The 14010-nt window shown below is 37.1% G+C and overlaps 1 long non-coding RNA gene across 1 annotated transcript in view; it reads right to left on the minus strand.

Moving 5' to 3' along the window:
* The window catches only part of LOC120314325, a 154868-nt gene extending 141133 nt beyond the window's left edge, over positions 1-13735 (minus strand). Inside the window, exon 1 of the long non-coding RNA XR_005558408.1 lies at positions 13533-13735. This is a non-coding gene — a long non-coding RNA (uncharacterized LOC120314325). The remainder of the gene's footprint in view (positions 1-13532) is intronic.
* Between the last annotated feature and the right edge of the window lie 275 nt (positions 13736-14010).

The raw sequence follows: 14010 nt of genomic DNA on the forward strand, positions 1-14010 counted from the left end.
CTACAACAACCAAGCAAAAGCAAAAGGCACGCAGGCCTTTTTCTATGGCCAGAAACCCAGACAGTGTCAACCAATAGGAACAGAGCGTTTTTGTGCCTTGCGCATGTGCACAGGGCTGGTGCCACTCTGTCTGGTCCCCAGGCAGCTTTTGGAATGCCCGAGACCAATGCAATGTCCTGAGCCTGCTTTTGCAGGCTCAGGACACAACAAAAGGCGTATATTCCTCCTCTGCCTTAAAAGTCTGCAAGATGAGATAAGCAAAGTTTCTTGGGGCAAGAACTCAAAAATGTATTTCTACAACATATCTGTGAATTTGCTTTGCATACACTGAGTTCATTGGATTCCATGTCATTATGGAAAAAGATGGATGGCATTTAAATAAAATAAAATAGTGTTGCATTCAGGTGCATGAAGTAATTAGTTGTCATCTCCTACATGCTATAACTACAACACAAACTCAGAATAGAATATGGGGTATATCACTGGCTATATCCAACCAGAGCACATGCAGTTAAAATACTATACTTATATCCACTGAACAAATATATCAATACTAATAGAAATAATGATACAAAATCCAGAATCCACAGGTGGGCAATGCCTTTATTAGAACAATGAAATGTCACAAAAGTGTATCTTTCAAGTTTTCCAAAACTCATTATCAGAAGAAATTTTTACAAAAAACAGGAAATGGATTTTAGGAAATAATTTTGCTACTATCTGCATTTCAGCACCAATCTCAATGTGAGTTGAATACATAGTTTGTATTTGGTAGTATTGTTGTCAGATTACTCCCATACTTAAGGACAAAGAAATTGGTTGTTTTCCCAATTTGAAAGCATCAAGACCATAGATTATGGAATAACCAGGTTGCTTGCATTTTAAAGCAAAATCATAGTGTGAAGGAATGTGGGTTTGAGAAAGAGGAGGTGAATATTGAGACACTGGAGAAAAGATATTTGAGTTCTGCAAAAGTAGACAGAATGAGAAAGGAACTCAGAACAACTATGGGCTGATTGGATTAAGCGTAAGTGGAAGAAGAAAGAGACTGTGACAGGATTTCAAGGTTATGTTACAATATCTAATTGCACTAAAAAGTTACCCTCCAAGACTCCTAATGACTCCTGAACTTAAAAGGCTGACCTATAATAGAAAGCAATGGCTTGGGAAAATTGAGATCTTTGCAACAGGCTGCAAACTGAACACCTGAATATTGAACGGCATTGGCTAACACTTCTAATTCTGCAACCCACCTCCACCCATATGCAACCTCTTTTAAAACAGAAACGATATAATCACTTGGCTCCTAGCCTTCATTTATAGTCCAGAAAACAATTGATTGTCAACAGATACCACCAAGTTTAAGACTTGCTGGTAGACTGGCTGGCTGGCCATGGAAACAAAGCCTTTCATTTTCATAAGTAAGCAGAGATACTGCATTTAAGATTAGGCTTTATCTACTTTAGGATTTATGCCATTCTGTTCAATAAATAAATCTACAAATAAAGCTACATTTTTCATGCTTTTACATTACTGTATTCTGATACTGTATGGATCTTGGTGCAAAATGAAGTTCACTAAGCATCAATGCCTAAGTCTTGTTTATATTTGCACAGTGATTATAAAATGCAGTATATGTACTGAGCTTTGAAAAAGTCATTGACTAAATAAGCAATGTATTATTGTATAGCTTAGCCTTTCATATACTGAATAACAACAACAACAACAATAATAATAATAATAATAATAATAATAGAATATAATAAAAAATATCTGAAGAACAATGATGAAGATGCACTGAAATTAGTATATCAGGAAGGCTTACTGATTACTGGAGAGACCAAACTGGCCTACAAGAAAGACCAAATGAAGAACAGAATAGAGGCATGGGAAGACAAAAAAACTACATGGCCAATACATTAAAAAAAAATAGCTGGGAAAGCAGATATTAACAAGACCTGGCAATGCCTAAGAGCAGGAAAATTGAAGAAAGAGACTGAGGGACTAATTCTGGCTGCACAAGACCAAGCCTTAAAGACAAATGCATATAAAGTCAAAATTGAGAAGACAGCAACAGACAGTAAGTGCCGCCTATACAAAGAAGCTGAAGAAACAGTGGACCACTTGGTAAGCTGTTGCAAGAAGATTGCACAGACTGACTACAAGCAGTGGCATGACAAAGTAGCAACAATGGTGCATTGGAAGATCTGCAAAAAATATCATTTGCCTGTAAGCAAAAACTGGTGGGATCATAAAATAGAGAAAGTCATAGAAAATGATAAATTAAACTGCTCTGGGACTTCAGAATTCAAACAGACAAGCACCTGCAACATAACACCCCAGATTTAACAATTGTCGATAAGAAAGACAAAAAAGTCTGGATAGTGGACGTGGCAGTGCCTGGAGACAACAGAATAGATGAGAAAGAACTGGAGAAGATAACAAAATACGAAGACCTACAAATAGAAATAGAAAGACTGTGGCAAAAGCAAGCAAGGGTAGTACCAATAGTAATAGGCTCCTTGGCCTTGGGTGCAATCCCAAAACAACTGGAGCACCACTTGAACACCATTGGCATTGACAAATTCGCTATTAGTCAATTGCAAAAGGCGGCCTTACTAGGAACTGCTTCCATCCTGCGACGATATAAGTAATACCATCAAACATCCACATCTGCCTTTTCCAGGTCCTTGGTAAGGACTCGATAGGTAGACAAAATGCCAAATCCAGTCTGAACATCTGGCTGACTGTGCGATGATCCATAATAATAAAGTTGGAAGAGAACTTGGAGGTCATCTAGTCCAACCCCCTGCTCAGGCAGGAAACCCTATACCATTTCAGACAAATGGCTGTCCAGTCGCTTCTTAAAAATATTTCAGTGTTGGAGCATTCACAACATCTGGAGGCAAGTTGTTCCACTGATTAATTGTTCTAACTATCAGGAAATTTCTCCTTAGTTCTAGGTAGCTTCTCTCTTTGATTAGTTCCATCCGTTGCTTCTTGATCTGCCTTCAGGTGCTTTGGAGAATAGCTTGACTCTCTCTTCTTTGTGGCAACCCCTGAGATATTGGAACACTGCTATCATGTCCTCCCTCATCCTTCTCTTCATTAAACTAGACATTCCCAATTCCAGCAAACGTTTCTTATATGTTTTAGCCTCCAGTCCTGATCATCTTTGTTGCTCTTCTCTGTACTCTTTCAGAGTCTCAACAACTTTTTTACATCATGGTGACCAAAACTGGATGTAGTATTCCAAATGTGGCCTTACCAAGGCAATGTAAACTGGTATTAATACTTCACGTGATCTTGATGCTATCCCTCGGTTAATGCAGCCTAGCACTGTGTTGGCTTTTTTGGCAGCTGCAGCACACTGCTGGCTCATATTTAAGTAATTGTTCACTAGGACTCCGAGATCCCTCTCACAGTTGCTACTATTGCACAAGGTACACCTATACTGTACCTGTGCATTTGGTTTTTCTTGCCTAAATGTAGAACCCTACTTTTTCACCATTGAATTTCATTTTGTTAGATAGCGCACAGTGTTCAAGTCTGTCAAGATCCTTCTATATTTTAAGCTTATCTTCTGGAATGTTGGCTATTCCTTCAGCTTGGTGTCATCTACAAATTTGATGAGTTCCCCATCTATCCCCTCATCTAAATCATTGATGAAGATGTTGAAGAGCCCTGGGCTCAGAAAAGAGCCCTGGGGCACCCCACTACAGACTTCCTTCCATGTAGATGCGGTTCCATTGAGGAACACACACTGAGTATGGCCGGTCAACCAGCTGGTGGTGATACTGTTTAACCCACATTTTTCAATTTTATCAAGTAGTAGGTTGTGATCTATTTTATCAAATGCCTTACTGAAGTCCAAGTAAATTATATCCACATATACTACAGCAAAACATCTCAGATTAACAACGTTTGGTCCTATTGCCATGATTCAACCTTTATACAAATATTTGGCCTGGATAACTGAGTTTTTATTGAGATATCCAGACTTCTCACACTTATAGTTTCTTCATCCTACTTATTGCCTCCGCCCTATATGTTCATATGTACACAAATATTCACATGAACATATATTCACAAGATAAATAACAATAGCAATAGCACTTAGACTTATATATCGTTTCATAGTGCAGTTTACAGAGTCAGCATATTGTCCCCAACAATCTGGGTTCTCATTTTATCAACTTTGGAAGGATGGAAGGCTGAATAAGCACAATTAGGTTGCAATACTGCATTCCAACCACCTCGCCATCAAGGCTCAGTAAAATCAGTCACATCTAGGTGGCTGCACAAATTCACAAACATATCCACACTGAGTTACAATTATCACTTCCCCAACAGTGTATAATGATAATTCTACACAGTAGAGGATATCAAGAAACAAACTGTGGGACATCATGGGTATCTGAGCTTTTTAAGATTTCAAAGTGCGCACAGACCTTATAAAATTTTGAATAAATGCTAGCTTTGCAAGATATTAAACTGTCATAAGATTTTACAAAGTCATAAAATCTGAGAAAAAAACTTGCAGTTTAGACTGAGGAAATGGACTGGTTCCAAATGCTGAATCATAGTCCCATGCTGTATAACAAAATTGTATAAACAATTTTGAGAGCCACTAAGCTATACGCAAGTCTCACTGTTCATGTTCTAATGAAGGATAAAAGGTTTGGATGAGCGTGCTACAGTATATGCCTTGAGACAGTAATAACATCTGGGAAAGACTTGTAAGAGGAGCTATAAAATGGAGAGGGGGGGGGGAAGAGAGAGAGAATGGTCAGCTTTTTATTGGTTTCAGATGCTTTATGCTCTGTTGCTAAGGATACATATTTTCTCTGCTGTTTTTGCCAGCACTTCAATTCAGAGTGTTTCAATTTTATTTGGCATGTTCATGCCAAGTTCAAATCACCAGGACCAGATGGATTACACTCCAAGGTTCTCAAGGAACTGGCAGATGTGATCTCAGAACCACTGAACTATATTTTTCAAAGATCCTGGAGCACAGGGGAACTACCAGAGGACTGGAAAAGAGCTGATGTAGTTCCCATCTACAAAAAAGGAAAAAAAAATGGACCCAGGAAATTACAGACCTATCAGCCTGACCTCAATACCTGGGAAAATCCTGGAAAAGATAATCAAACAATGAATCAACGAACACCTACAGGCAAACAAAGTCATTACTAAAAGCCAACATGGATTTGTCAAAAATAGTTCATGCCAGACAAACCTTATTGCATTCTTTGACCAAGTGACAAAATTAGTGGATCAGAGGAATGCTGTGGACGTAATTTACTTGGACTTCAATAAGGCATTTGATAAAGTAGATCACAACCTACTACTTGACAAGATAGAAAAATGTGAGGTAGAAAGCACCACCACCAGATGGATCCGTAGCTGGCTGACCGGCCGTACTCAGCATGTGGTCCTCAATGGAACTGCATCTACATGGAGGGAAGTGTCTAGTGGGGTGCCCCAGGGCTCTGTTCTGGGCCCAGTGCTCTTCAATATCTATATCAATGATTTGGACGAGGGGATAGATGGGGAACTCATCAAATTTGCAGACGACATCAAGCTGGCAGGAATAGCCAACACTCCAGAAGACAGGCTTAAGATACAGAAGGATCTGGACAGACTTGAACACTGGGCGCTATCTAACAAAATGAAATTCAATAGTGAAAAAAGTAAGGTTCTACATTTAGGCAAGAAAAACCAAATGCACAGGTATAGTATAGGGGGTACCTTGCTCAATAGTAGTAACTGTGAGAGGGACCTCGGAGTCCTAGTGGACAATCACCTAAATATGAGCCAGCAGTGTTGCAGCTGTCAAAAAAGCCAACACAGTGCTAGCCTGCATTAACAGAGGAATAGAATCAAGATCACGTGAAGTGTTAATACTACTTTACAATGCCCTGGTAAGGCCAACTTGGAATACTGCATCCAGTTTTGATCACCACGATGTAAAAAAGATGTTGAGACTCTAGAAAGAGTACAGAGAAGAGCAACAAAGATGATTAGGGGACTGGAGGCTAAAACATATAAGGAACGGTTGCTAGAATTGTGTATGTCTAGTTTAACGAAGAGAAGGACAAGGGGGGACATGATAGCAGTATTCCAATATCTCAGGGGCTGCCATAAAGAAGAGGGAATTAAGCTATTTTCCAAAGCACCTGAAGGCAGGACAAGAAGCAACGGGTGGAAACTAATCAATGAGAGAAGCAACCTAGAACTAAGGAGAAACTTCCTGACAGTTAGAACAATTAACCAGTGGAACAACCTGCCTCCAGAAGCGGTGAATGCTCCAACACTGGAAGTTTTAAAGAAGAGACTGGACAGCCATTTGTCTGAAATGGTATAGGGTTTCCTGCCTGAGCAGGGGGTTGGACTAGATGACCTCCAAGGTCCCTTCCAACTTTACCATTATTATTATGTAACATAGGCCTGATTATAAAATGCAGAAAAACTCTCAAATATATATATATATTTATTGTATTTTGCTAGTATGACACAAGGAACCTTTAGAGATGATATAGGGCAGGTGGACAAGAGATATGAGGTGCAGTGCAAATGTTCTTTATGATAGAAACTTTCAACAATGTTTGCCAGGGAATTAACATCTGCTATAGCAATAAGATATTATATACACAAACACAAACACACACACACACATACTACTGAAGGTTTTAATAGAGCATTTTAGACATTATAGAGGCAGTGAAGATTTCTCCTTCCAGTGGTGCCACTGGATACTGTTCCCTCTGCCAGAGTGGTGCTGAGGTGAACATAGGCCAAACCAACGTCAGGCTTAGGACACAAGCCATTTGGTCCATTTTTTTGTCACAATCAATTGATCAACAACCATATCTGTCAAACAATACTAGGGCCTCCCCTGGAGGCAACATGTGCCAGCCTCGCCTGACTGCCACACAAATAGAAAATTGTCCAGTTGGACCCAGATGGTGCATTTGATTGTGCAAGATGGCATTCATAGATTTGAAAAGTGAACACTGCACCTGCAAGAATAATGCTAGAAAGACGCTAGACCAGTGGTCCCCAATCTTTATGGCTTGGCAACCTGGCAAGTGGGTGTGAGAGAGGAACTGGCCTGTGTAAGTATTTGGTTGGTACTTGTGTGCACATGCATGCTGAGTGCATGAGTTGAGCTGTGCACGCATGTATGTACCAGCCAACTGCTCACATGGCCCAATTCCAAACCAGCCACAACCCGGTAGTGTGCCACTGACTAGGAGTTGGGGACCCTGGTCCTAAATATTATAGAAGCCTCAAATATACCGGTGGTTGAGAAATGTCAAATTTGAAGATTGTTTTTTTTTTTTAAAAAAAAAAAAGATTGTCAGTTTGATGCTGGAACATATGTTGAAACAAATCATAATAACACTTCATAAAAATCTCTTGTGAGATTGGTTTGCATTCTAGTTTCATCTATTTCACTTAGATCAGCCTTCTTCAACCTGTATATATGAACTAAACTCCAATTTTCTCAGCTATTTGTAGGACTAAGATTGAGAAGATGTACTGTATATTTTAGATGTTCTTCATGGATAGTTTGGTATTTAATATAAGGATACCTGACTGAATAATAATACTCCTCATACATTTCTCTTTCACAATTGATTCTCAGAGGACTACTCTATAGTATATTCATACAGTCTATTCAGTATTTTTTTTCCTTAGGCTTGAAGGCCAACAATAAGTCTGTCATTTTTTTAAAAAAATATGTATTCATATGCAATTGCAACATGCAGTTCCTCTTTTGGAATTCATTGAGGTGCATTATACAAAGGATTTTTTTTTTTAAAAAAAGATGTTTATTGTGATGCGTGGGCTTTTTTTTGTTTTGTCCCAGATTCCACAGATTTCTGATTGTGAAGAAAAATGTTATATTCAGCCAGAGCTTCTTGGTCACTGGTCACGCAGCTAGCTAAACAAATGCTTTGGGCTTGGCAACTGATTAGAGAAATAGTTTCCCTTAGGGAGATGTCCCCATACAAGAAAGAGTACAAAGTAATTTTTCTCCGAATCTTCTTTAACAAGATTTTTTAGATCAGTGGTTCTCAACCTGTGGGTCAGGACCCCATTTGGGGTCGAAAGACCATTTCACGGGGGTCACCAAACAACACAGTCCACCATTTTTTCCCCTTTTCCTCAGCTGTGCTAAGGAACAGAGTCTTGAATAGAGTCTAATTCTATTGGCTTTCAAAAGCCAATAGGAATTGTCCAGGCTGTCTCTGCCCTGCTGAGCCTGCCAAAAGTCCCATTCTGCAAACGGTGCTGCACCAGTTGAGTAGTCCTCGACTTACGACTGGTTGAGTAGTCCTCGACTTACAACCGGTTGGGGGGGGTCGCGGCATTAAAAAGGTTGAGAACCACTGTTTTAGATGAATGTAATTGAGTTATAAAGATTTAGCTAATGTACTATTTCCATTTTAGAACCAGCAAGAAGATGGCTCAATTCTCCAATAAAGGATGAACATGTAGGTGGATGCTTATAAAACTATTTCCAGAATCCTTAATCTATTATTTTAAAAAGAACATGCTTTATTCGTACAGATCTCTTTAAAAACTAACATGTGACTTTATCAGTGATATAATATATGGTGACACAAACTCCAAACTCCATTTCTTACATACTTGCATGTGATAACATAATAAAAGTAGGAAAGGGGCTGGATTTGCATTGCTACTACATTTCATGATTTGTCTCCTGTGGAAGTGTTGAATAATATTCAAGAATATATTATACTTGTTATATTCCATCCCAGAAGATATAACAACACGGTTTTAGAAATAGTAAGAAGGGTTAGCTTATATTTACATCTTCGTCAGACTAGCATCTGTTGGGATTTCAAGAAGAGGAACCATAGGAGGTCTCGTGTTCTTCAAGCAGTACTGTTCATTGAGTGAATCTGAGATAGAAACTGAAATTGGAAAGTTCTGTAATTGCATGGCTACTAGTGTGAAAGCTGTGACTTTGATTTCAGCTCTTTGTTTTATTTCAATCAGATTGACTCCAAGTGCCCCCTATGGTTCTTACCAGACATTAGGCTAAATAAATGTATTGATCTTGTAAGAGGTTGAAAGGATTTTCTTAGGGGGTATGCTACTCTTACTGCAACTTTTTTTTTGTCTCTCTCTGTGTGTGAATATACACTGCATTTGAATTGCATACTATACACTGTATTTACATGATATATATATTGCCCTGTAACAGAGGATGGCAATTTATAATCCTTCTGGAGGGGGTTGGAATGAAAGTCTTAAATCACTTTGTCTCAAAAGTGGAAAAGGTAAAAGGAATTTAATGTGTAGCTTGCTATCCACGTCGTTAACTAATCCATTAGGAAGTATTTTATGATGTATCATTTGTGAAATTCTGTAGATATTTTTATTTGAAAGTTTCTTGCATTTTCTTCTTTTATCCACTGATTTATTTGGAGCTGATGGATAGATATTATGATAAATATTTCAACTAGATAATCTGAAACAATTTTGCTTATTGATTTTATCAATATTTACAAGCAGCTGTAATCTGGATAACATGCCACTTTTTTGCACACAGAACATAGTTGAATAAACATTCATTCTTCTAAAGGTTTGTTTTGGAATCAAAATAGGTGATCCTGTCAACACATAACCTAAGCATTGGATTATATATAGTCATACTAGGGGGGCAAAATACAAATTTTCATTATTTCATATTAATTACTTAGAGTTTTTTTTTTCCTTTTGTACGCCAGCCAACATCCCATTGTTTGAGTTGGCAGCCATATAAATGCATAAATGCATGTGTGCTTGCAGTCTGCATACACAGCAGACTTCCTCCTCAACACTGCATGTTATATAATATTCAGTTCACATAACACTAATTAGCTAGCTGTCCGGAAAACTACAGAGGAATCATAGGGAAACCATAAAAAATTCTGTAAATAAAAACATTAAGCTCCTTACACATTCTACAAATGGAAAAGTGGACTACCGTATTTTCTGGCGTATAAGACGACTTTCTAAACCATACAAATCTTCTCCAAAGTCAGGGGTCATCTTATATGCCGGTATATACTGAATGAATGAACAAATGAATAAATACATTAATAAATGATTGAAGCCTGAGACATGGGCTCCTTGTCAGTCAACAGGAGTGCTGATTCACTGGGTACTTAGGAGCCAAGGACTTGGCAATACAGGGAAACAACAGCCAATGACTTAATAACTGGCCATCAAACACCCCAGTCAAACCATAAGAAGCCACACCAATCAGGCACCACATAAATGCCACACAAAGAATAGTCCGAAAGCTCGGAAGACTAAACCTCTGATCCCATTGACTGACCTATTCCCATTTCAAATGGCAGCAGGAATGTTTAACTGCTTTGCTGAGATATAAATGAAAACCATATGACTTCTCCTTTCCTTCAGAAAATCCGGCTTGTAAGTGTTCCCCTTCTTTAAATGATCCATTAGGATGGTCCATGAAAGCAGAGATCTTAAACTCAGAACAAGAAGTGCAATAAGATGATTACTTCCTTCTACGTACCCGTGTTTAATTTTGCTGCATTTGCATACTGGGCCTTATGAATTAAAAGTATTAATAGATAAGAGATTCCATATCTTTTCATAAGAGTATTCTCTATGTTTACAATTTTATGCTAATAGAATTGCATCAAATGCAAACATCCATCTACTTTTTGAAAGATTAGCAAAAGAATTTAAATCTTGTTGTATATACATTTTTACAGAGTGCACAACACATTATGCCTCAGTATATTTTTAAAAACCTTTTTCCCATTATCAATATTGTTGATTGGAAATATGCAGCGCTTTGGAGTTGAAGGCAAAAAAAGTGCTTTGAACATGTCTGGATGCACATGTAGAAGCTTCCTCCAACTTTTTAAATTACAACATTTCCTAGTATTGTACTTTAATACATTCAAAGACCAGAAAAATACATTTTTGCTTTAAGGACCTACAGACAAGTGTTACACTCATACTCCTGCATATTCTGAAGCACTTCTTTGTCTTTGAATCCAAAGTATGATACAGTCCTGCCAGCCTTGCTATTCAATTTCTGATCAGTTTTTTTCCAGCCATATTACTAATTTATTACAACTCAATTTACACCTACTTTATCTACTCTCCTCTATTAGGCCTACTGTCAAGGTTTCTTTTCCCCTTTCAATTTATCTCATATACTGTATAGTATTGCAAGTTCCCAAAGGTTATAATCTTTATTTAATACTCTGATTTCAGGTTACCACTTATAAGGAAATCTGAATTATTTCCTAACAAGAGGAAAGTTAAACTTTACTGAGTTACAAAGTCATACATTCAAACTACTTAATCTACTGCAGCTAGAAATTAAAATACTGTGTCATATGAATATTTATGTATACACGATAAGGTGTTTTTTTTAAAAAAGATAAATTCTTGAAATAATAATAATAATAATAATAGTAAAGTTGGAAGGGACCTTGGAGGTCATCTAGTCCAACCCCCTGCTCGGGCAGGAAACCCTACACCATTTCGGACAAATGGCTGTCCAGTCTCTTCTTAAAAACTTCCAGTGTTGGAGCATTTACTGCTTCTGGAGGCAAGCTGTTCCACTGATTAATTGTTCTCACTGTCAGGAAGTTTCTCCTTAGTTCTAGGTTGCTTCTCTCCTTGATTAGTTTCCACCCGTTGCTTCTTGTCCTGCCTTCAGGTGCTTTGGAAAATAGCTTAATTCCCTCTTCTTTATGGCAGCCCCTGAGATATTGGAATACTGCTATCATGTCCCCCCTTGTCCTTCTCTTCGTTAAACTAGACATACCCAATTCTAGCAACCGTTCCTTATATGTTTTAGCCTCCAGTCCCCTAATCATCTTTGTTGCTCTTTTCTGTACTCTTTCTAGAGTCTCAACATCTTTTTTACATCGTGGTGACCAAAACTGGATGCAGTATTCCAAGTGTGGCCTTACCAAGGCATTGAAGAGTGGTATTAATACTTCGCGTGATCTTGATTCTATCCCTCTGTTAATGCAGCCTAGTACTGTGTTGGCCTTTTTGGCAGCTGCCGCACACTGCTGGCTCATATTTAACTGATTGTCTACTAGGACTCCGAGGTCCCTCTCACAGTTACTACTATTGAGCATGGTGCCACCTATGCTGTACTTGTGCATTTGGTTTTTCTTGCCTAAATGTAGAAATAATATAGAAGAAGACTACCAATAGCTCAAAGCACTAGCTTTTGGAAGATTGTCTTACCAAAGACATTTGATTTTTTTTTAAAAAAACTTTTAAATGTAATTTTGAAACAATGAAATTAAATTCACATTTTTATTACCATTTCACTTTTTAAAATGTCACACTGATAAAATTTGGTTCAACTTTATATTATAAATTCAAACTATAATACATTCTGAAGAGTATATATTGTTTTCCATCTGAAAACCTATAATTGTAAGAGTTACCTGTGGTAGGATGGGCAGCCAATAAAATTTATAAACAAACAACAAACAAGCAAACAAATAAACAAATAAACCATGTTTCAATTTTTATTTTAATAGTGTACAATTTGTACATCAGATAAGTTCTCTTAGAATGCAATATATTTCTTAATAAAGCAAGAGAATTTTTTTTTTTGACAACAGGTTTCCAAAATTGTTATAAGCACAAAAAAGGAGAGACAAAACTGAAAACATTATTATTAATATTGCATCCTGATTTCTTTTTTCAAAAATAAATGTTAGGAATATTATTTTTCTTTCTACAAAATAAATTATACAGTGCAACAAATGGTTCAAAATAAGTGGTACTGCTCCAAATAAAATTTTAAAAGACATTTCAAACTTATCAAGCAAAGTCAAAGATAGTGTCATATACCTTGAGACAAGAAATGTTTTCCTTTACTTAACTAGTACTTGATATTTTGCAAAAAAATATACCGACAGTAGGTTCTGACACACATGGCAGGTGGAATAGGTATTGTTAATTTAACAACTTCAGTGCCAACAATTTTTTCCTTCCCTTCCATATCCACATCTCATGTTACAGAATATGCCAGTAAATTGCAAGAAGTGAAGATGACACATTTATATATGCTGGTTTCATTTAACATGTAACACTTTGGGCAAAAAGCACTTGATTTTTTTTTTTAATGAAGCAGTTCAAATTCCAGAAAAAGTCACCTAAAGCTTTTGCTAGTCCTTGATTTTTGAAAGTCCTTAAATAAATTCAAACTCTTTAAGTATTTGTATGCTAAGGGTTCAGAGATTTGCTAAATCACTAGCAAAATCTTTTAAACAATAATTTACAAACCAATTATTCTTTGTCACTGTTTATACATTAATGGTATCTTAATGGAATACAAAATATAAGTCCTATTTCTATCTTAATCATTTAAGCCTGAGAATTTTTAAGAACAAAAGTTAAATGAAATCAGTTTCTTTCAAACGGGGAAACAGGAACAAATTGATTCAGTGTGGTATTTAAACTCATTATAATTTAAAAAAATATGAAAAACTCACCAAAATGAAAGCCGTAAAAGCAAAATCCACTTTCTGGACAACCTGAAATAATAAATATATTTTAAGTGTCATATAGTTACAAATTTTGAAATATAATGAACATTTTTTATTAAGCACATACTAGATGTAAGGTATTAACCAAAAAAAAAAAAAAAATAACGCACAGATACAAACACATACGCACACAAACACACACAAGTGTATAATATTTAATGTACCCAATTTTATTTATGACTGCACTAGCCAAATCACATCTGGGAATCTTATTCCAATTGTCTCTGACAGTTGATTAGAAAGACTAATGGCTTTGGGTTTTGGTTCTTCTGGTTCTAGGACTATCCCATTTCTGGTGCTGGATTGGGCTACACTGCCCCACAAACAATATGCACAATCTGGGGCTCCTCCTAGACTCATAACACCTTCAGGCAGTAACCACGGCTAGGAAAGCCTTTGCACAACTTCATATTGTGCACCGTTG

This window comes from Crotalus tigris, unplaced genomic scaffold (assembly GCF_016545835.1).
Source record: "Crotalus tigris isolate CLP2741 ecotype Arizona unplaced genomic scaffold, ASM1654583v1 scf7180000018890.296412, whole genome shotgun sequence".
Lineage (NCBI taxonomy): Eukaryota > Metazoa > Chordata > Lepidosauria > Squamata > Viperidae > Crotalus > Crotalus tigris.